This window comes from Carlito syrichta, unplaced genomic scaffold (assembly GCF_000164805.1).
Source record: "Carlito syrichta isolate Samal-C Ts95f unplaced genomic scaffold, Tarsius_syrichta-2.0.1 Scaffold114097, whole genome shotgun sequence".
NCBI lineage: Eukaryota > Metazoa > Chordata > Mammalia > Primates > Tarsiidae > Carlito > Carlito syrichta.
Genome location: NW_007058193.1, coordinates 151731 through 159323, shown reverse-complemented (window position 1 = coordinate 159323; position 7593 = coordinate 151731).

Below are 7593 nucleotides of genomic sequence, written 5' to 3'. Positions count from 1 at the left end.
GTGCAAAATACAGATTTTGTTTCCATTTGTTCTCTGACCTTCTTGTTCTCCCCCCACCCAACCCCAGAGGCATAAGGGGAGGAGAGCAGGACAGTTATGAAATTTTGGTTAATCGTTTACTGTTGGGGTCATTCAAACGATGTTGCAAATTGCAAGATATTTAAGCTTAACGACTGCTGGGAATGACTAACAGAAGGTTAGATTATTTTTCCTCTTCTGTGCACTAAGCTGTTTTGAAGTTGGGCATGCATCTTTCATGCACTGTATATTTAAACTCTCTTTCCCTTTTGGGCTTGAACAAAACATTTATATAAATTCTTTTCTATCCAAACAGATTGAAGCTTGCAATCTCTGCCTTGTTTAAAATAAGATGGTCAGGATTCCAGATTTAGACAGGAAAAAATATATATACCATTTTTGTTATTATACAATATTATTTTCTGGGCTATTTTGGGTTTGGCTCTCTTTTCAAAAACTAGCCTGATGTTTATGCTTATGGATGAAACTTAACTGCTCCCACCCTACCCTGTTTGCTTCACAATATACAGAAAGACATAGGTTTTTCTCCAGAAGAAAGTGTGTCTGCACAATTTATCTGGAGTCTATTTTTCCTTGTTGCTGACATAGGCACTGCATGTAGAGAGCTCACATAATCAATTTTATAAGATGACCCATTTTTTTTTTCTTCTCCTGTAGCTCCAAGTGCCTGTGGCTTTTACTAGATCTTTTCTAGAGAATTTTTGATAGATCTTTTTAAGGTAATCTGAAAATCCATCAGAAGAAAAATTAAAGCAACATATATTCAAGAATACTCTGATTTTTTTTGTTCTTAATTATATACTATCTGTGCTTAAACTGCAGTTTCTTCCTCTTACCTGAGACTGTTGAAAGTAGTAACTATCTTGCCTTTTTTATTTGAAATTAATTTTTGTAAGAACATACTATGAGATACAAGTAAACAAGAAGCTTGGCTATATAAAAGAAAACAATAATGTGGATTTTTATAAACTTATAACATGAGATGTCTTGACCACATGAAAAAAGGCAAGAGAAAATTTATGTTTGGATTTTCTTTTTACTTAGGTTTTTAAAAATTCTCAGAATTATTTAGATATATAGGTTTTCAAACAGTGATTTCTACTCAGACTAGAGGCTACAGTAAAAAAAAAATCTCTAATCTCAATGAAATCTATCAATCATCTTCATTTTTAAATACAGCAGTGTTTATATTTCAGCATATAAATATAGCTTATCAAGCAAAAATAGAGTATATTTTCTGATGTTGTAATTGATAGATCTTACCCTCACTAGCTTTGAGAGTCCCCACAATAACATTTATTGTAAAGGTTTCCAACCATACTAGCAATCTTTCTTAATTGAATTAAATGTCAATTTATATTTGTTGAATAAAAGATTGCCTGAGTGTACAGCTCTTTCCAAAATGAAGCTATTCCTTTATTATTTTATTAAATGGACATTTTGACTTTTCTTTTACAATATTTACTTTGCTTAGGTCAATGAACAATCATTTAAGTATTTAAATGCAAACATGTAGAAATAAAATGTCACTTTAAGGTCAATTAAGGAAAATGTAGCATACTTGTATTAACATTCTTTAATGAAGAGACGCCTAATTTATATGTAAAGTACAGCCTGTATCCAGATACTCTGTCAAAAAGAATGTTTATTGGTTAAAAATAAATTGATCATCTTGAAATTGTTCAGTATACATCTTATTTGGTTGTTTAGGTTGTTCATAATTTTCTATTATTTTGGCTTTCATCCATTACCAGAGGGTAAAAGCGAAAACAAACAAGCATCTTTTTAAATGTCCATTTCTGATGTAGTATTATTTTAGCTTAACTCCTTGATATTCACATAGACAATATATGTACATAGTATTCGTTTCATCCATTGCTATTCATCAGAATGCCAAAGGCACAATCACATTCACTCACGGCATCAATTATTTCATTAGGTAAGTAATTACTTTCTGCTCACACATGAGGTTGGCTTCTCCAGTTATAAGGTTCAGTATAGACCAGAGAGCATTTAGGGTTGTTGAGGGGTAAATAAAAAAGGGAATGCAGCAGTTGCTTGTTGTAGGCCACCAACCACAGGTGGATCTGACTGTGGTTGTTGGGCCACAACAAGGTTAGACAGGTTTCCTGACTGTGTTCTGTCCAATGCCTAATGCTACCAAACCTTATAACTTGGGAGAATGGCTGGTGATCTTACTGCTTGGAGACGATCGACTTTCCTGATCTCACCAACAAGCCACATCTCTTCCAAACCATCTCAACACATTCAGTAAGTTAGAATGTACTTTTTCGAAGTCATGAAAACACGTCGTAACCCACAGGTTTTTGATATCATTATTTAGACAGTTAACAGGATTTCAACTACAATACTGTAACTGCCCAAGCTGTATACTATCCGAGACTTTGTCAGTCTCCCTCAGCATGAGAGCTCCCCGGCTTCCTTTACCCGCCTGTCCCTATCTTATTAGAGTAGTCTTCACATGCTATTGTTCGGCTGTTTCTCCTCGAGGCTCTAAGCCCTTCTTCATCTATGTGCCAGGTGTACAGAAGTTGCTTCAGACATTAGTTGATTAATGAATGAATAAACGTGTGAATTGTGAATTGATGGGTATCCTGAATGCAACTTTTAGAGAAGAACGATGAAGTCTTCTTTCTGTGGACTTATCAATGGTATGGGCAGGGACTTACAAATTTTTTTTATAAAAGGCCAGTCAGTAAATGTTTCAGGCTTTGTGGGCCGTAAGGACTGTGTAGCAGCTACTCAACTCAGCTAGTGTAGCCAGAAAGCAGCCACAGACAATGAGGAGATGAATGAGTGTGGTTGTGTTCCAATAAAACTTTGTTTACAAAAACAGGCAATGGGTCAGATTTGCCTGTGGGCTATAGACCCCAAGTCTAATCATTACCTAATGATATTTTGAGGGTGTGATTTACACATGATATGCATACTGAAGATTAGTGTATTAAAAAGAGGAGGAGGATTTCTCACCTTTTTTTTTTTTTTTTTTTGAGTAGGAATCTCACCCAGACTGGAGTGCAGTGGTACGCTGCTCATGGCCACCGTAGCCTCGACCTGCTGGGCTCAGGAGATCCTTCTGCCTCAGGCTTCCAGGTAGCTGGAACCACAGGCATGCTAATTCTTTGATTTATTGTAAAGACGAAGTCTCGCAGCTAATTTTTGATTAATTGTAAAGACAAAGTCTCGCTATGTTGCTCAGGCTGGTCTCGAACCCCTTTTGCTCAGGCAATCCTCTCGCCTCTGCCTTCCAAAGTGGTGGGGTTACAGGCTTGAGCCACTGTACCCAGCCCAGAGGAGGATTTCAAACAATTCAATGAAAGTTATGACAAAGGGGCAGTTAAATATTATTTATTTGTGATGAGAACACATTACTAATCCACTAAATTTTATTTCCTCACTGATGACACAGATCGAACAGTTTATTTTAAAATTCAAAGGTGAAAGCAAGGATTGTTATTCTTTGTTAATATATAATATTACTATCGTTTTCAATATATAAAAAGGAAGAATGGAAATTTTTTATCTTTCAAAATTATCCGTCTAGTGTTCATTGCCTAGGGGCAAAGAGGATACCCAGCCTCTTTGTTTAAAGAGCTGGCACAAAATTTAAAACATGCAAAATGGTAATTCTGGAAGCACAAGCTATTGCATCATGTTATTATTTGCCCTTTTTTTTTTTTAAGAGATGGGACCTCACTTTGTTGCCCAGGCTGGTGGCAAACTCCTAGGCTCAAGGAATCCTCCCACCTCATCCTTCTAAGTAGCTGAGGTTTCAGGATCAAGCCTGATCAAACCTGGCTCGTTTGCAGATTCTTTTAATCAATGTACATACTGTACTATTTCAACAAACTAAGTCAGATCTTTCCTTTGTCCCATCTCCCCAGTCCCTTCCATGTTAGACAGTATTAACCCGCAGTATTAGAGGTACGACACGAGCACTTTTCATTCTTTCTCTTGTCCCACTCGAGCCCCTTCCTTGTTCTTCTTTGTTTTAGGGCAGCCATGGGTGGCCTTATATGTTGGTGGATGGTGTTGGAGGCAGTAAGCCAGGATGGATAATATTCTAAAAGCACAGACCTGGGGATTAGGCATCCCTGTGTGTAAATCTCACTTCTGGTACCTACTGGCTTTGGGACTTGGAATGCTTTATGAACTTCCCTAGGCTTGAACTTCCTCATTCAGAAACTAAGGATAATGATAATATGGAGGTTCTGCGAGGGTGAGGTGAGCTAGTGAACATAATGCCCTCCTAACACTTTCTGTGTGTTTAATAAAATTTGTCTATGGGTGCTGCGGCTCCTACTATCACTCTTGCTTTTATAATTGGGAGTTGTTCTGCCATCCAGGAAGTGTGTGACCCAGCATTAGACTTCGAGTTCTTGGTGGCATCCTAATGGTTAACTCTTCTTAATGGGAGTCACCCAGAGCATTTATTCTGGGGAGTCAGATGTCAGCAAACCTGAAGTCAAAAGCAGAGCAGATACAGAAGCCGAAAATAAGTTGAGAGGTATCCAAAAATATTTCAGGGAATTGTGTGCTTACTGTTTAACCTCTGATTTTTTTAACAATTGGTTTGATTATGTTTTAGAATATTCTCTTCTAGGATTGTACTAGAGACATATATTTTTTTGTTTTCTTTCTGTCTGTTTAGAGGAAGACCAAAGACAGATGGAACAAAAGGGACTGTTCGTCTTTCCTGAGGCTATGATTTTCTTATTTAAAAATTATTCCCAAGTCTATCTTCTCCAGAAAATTTATCCCAGTTAAATGTGTTCGGAGCAGCACATGTCCACAAACATTCTTCAATCTTAAGCTGATTTTGTGTCTGATGATTTTTTAAATAGCATTTTTTCATCATCACCTAACCAATTTCCGTGCCCCTTCTGGGCCTCTCATCTTCCTTTTTGGTCCCAAAATGTGGCCAAGGTTGTCCTCTCGTGTGAGCATCGCTGGACCCCAAAAGCAAAGCACTTACTGGATTGTTATTTTTGCGCTCACCTCTCCGATCACCCAATCACCTCCATTAGGCAGTTAGCACCACAGGCTTACTTTAACATTATATCTCAGCAACTAATCAAGCCATAGGCACGTTATAAGTGCTCAACAAATATTTGTAAAACAAATGACTGTCAGAGCCTTTATCCATTTTGTATATACTAATAATGCACATTAAATAAGTTATTTGGAATTTTCCTGAACTATTAGTTGTAAGTCCAAACTAATGATGAAATTCATGAGTTAAACTATTCCAATAATCATAGAACATCACTTAGAAATACAGAGCCCTAGCCATACAGTTATGGAATTAGCGCATGAGAATTTATATACATTATTGTGACTTCCTCTGAGATTGGATCCAACTAATTATACACTTTTATTTAGACAAAGTGCAGCATAGAGGTGAAGATGAGAAACCACTTTTTTTTCAAGTAGCAAAAATAGGAATTATTCTCAAGTAAGAATGATCATTCTTCTTTTGTGGGGATTTCATAAAAAGTGTATCTTATTCTGTGAGTGAGACATGTTCTTAGTTCTAACAAACCATTGAGAAGCTTATTAAATGAAAAATGTTCAGGATTCATCAATTGAGTGTGATATTTTAGCTTGTCTTTCTATTTTTGCTATTAAAAAACCCTTTGTTCTCTAACAGCAGAATGTTAGAAAAATGTTACTTTGATGCTTTTAAGGACCCTTTCCTAACCCACAAGTCTAAAGTATATTAATAACAGAGAGGTGTAGAGGCAGGAGGGGTGGGGGTGCAATTGAACATATCTGGTCTCCCTGGGGTTTTTTCCTTTCTACTGCTGGTAGCTACAAATGACCATGTACCCCAGGGGGAGTGAATGCAACAGCATGGGAGTGAGCGCCTTTTTGTGTTCTCTGCCAATTATTAGGTGTGATTGAATATTTTGAAAGAAGCCAGTACATAAAATTGGCATTTGGCTAGTGCCTTATAGAAGTGATTCCTTTCCCCCCTGTTTTCTTTTCAAATGTGTTTGATATTCTGGCTTTAGACTCTGCCTACTCCTCTTGTTATCAGAGATAGACACATCAATCTTACAGAAGATGCTCAATAGACAGGATAGATGACATTGAGTTGACAATATCTTTTCCTTCTCTAGCAATTGTAGGTTTATAGGTTTTCCTGTCCTGTTACAGGTAAGCCTTTGCTTCATCATTTTTTCCAGAACCAAAGTAATCAAAATTCATACCACAGAGGTTCCTTGGTTTAGGTTTCTAGTTGTAAGAATAAAGAATGCCAATATTGTTTTCTAAGAATGAACACTGTTACCTTTAATTTTACTGTATTTTCAGAATGAAATGCATAACAGAATTTGTAATTTTATAAGTTTAACAAAATCATTTTGCACTTTCTTATTGAAAAAATATTCTATAGAATTTTGCATTTCACATTTTCAACAAAAAAACACCGTAGTAACAGGGTTGGTGTTTGGCCGTCATTAATCGTTACTAGACTCTCAGAACTCTTAATTAAAGAATTATGGAAGCCCCAGGGTTTTTTTAGGCAACACATGTGAATATACAAAGAAAGAGTCTGAGGGCAAAATATTAATCACTTAGAGCCCATTCAAATGAGTGCCGGCCAGTAGAGTTTGAACATTGCATCCCTTCTTTTGACTAATTCTCAATGTTGTTTATTGCTAGAAATCAGGGGCGGGGCAGTTGGCTTCATTCTGGAGTCCTGTTTGGCGTTTTGAGGAACCACTTTAGCATAAAAGACCCTACTATATTTTCGGGAATTTGTATTTCCAGGATTCTATTTAGAACTAATGTATCAATCTCTGTCTTCTTAATCACATGCACGTGTAAAAAGATAAACATAGATTAAGATGTATATTTTTGTAGAGCTGCTTTTGGAGAGGATCAATTTTTAATATTGGAAGGATGACATGGCTGTATTATATACTCAATCCTTAAAGGAGCATTAGTTTTAATTTCCTTGCGATCTATCCATCGGACTATAAGATTTATGGGGGCAAGTGTTCTATCAGTTTAGCTCACCACTGCACAATGCCTAACCCAGCAAAGGTGCTTCTGTACATATCTATTGAATGACTTGAAAGTAGGTGGAAATAATGTTAAGGTTTTTTTTTTTTTTTTGAGTTGGAGTCTCACTCTGTTGCCCAGGCTGGAGTGCAGTGGTACGCTCACACCCACTGCAGCCTCGACCTGCTGGGCTCTGGCAATCCTTCTGCCTCAGCCTTCCAAGCAGCACTCTACCACGCCCGGCTTATTTTTTGACTTATTGTAGGGACAAGTTCTCACCAACTTGCCCAGGCTGGTCTTGAACCCCTGGACTCAGGCAATCCTCTCGCCTCAGCCTCCCAAAGTACTGCGATTACAGGCTTAGCTACTGTGCCCGGCCAATGATAAGATATGTTAAGCCAAAATTTTAAATATAAACCAGTGGCTTTCTGTTCAAAATGTGGAAAAAGATCTATCCATGCAATAGAGTTATGTCATCAATTTCTTAGTTTTATTTATGTGAAGTAAGATTTTCTAAAGAAAAAT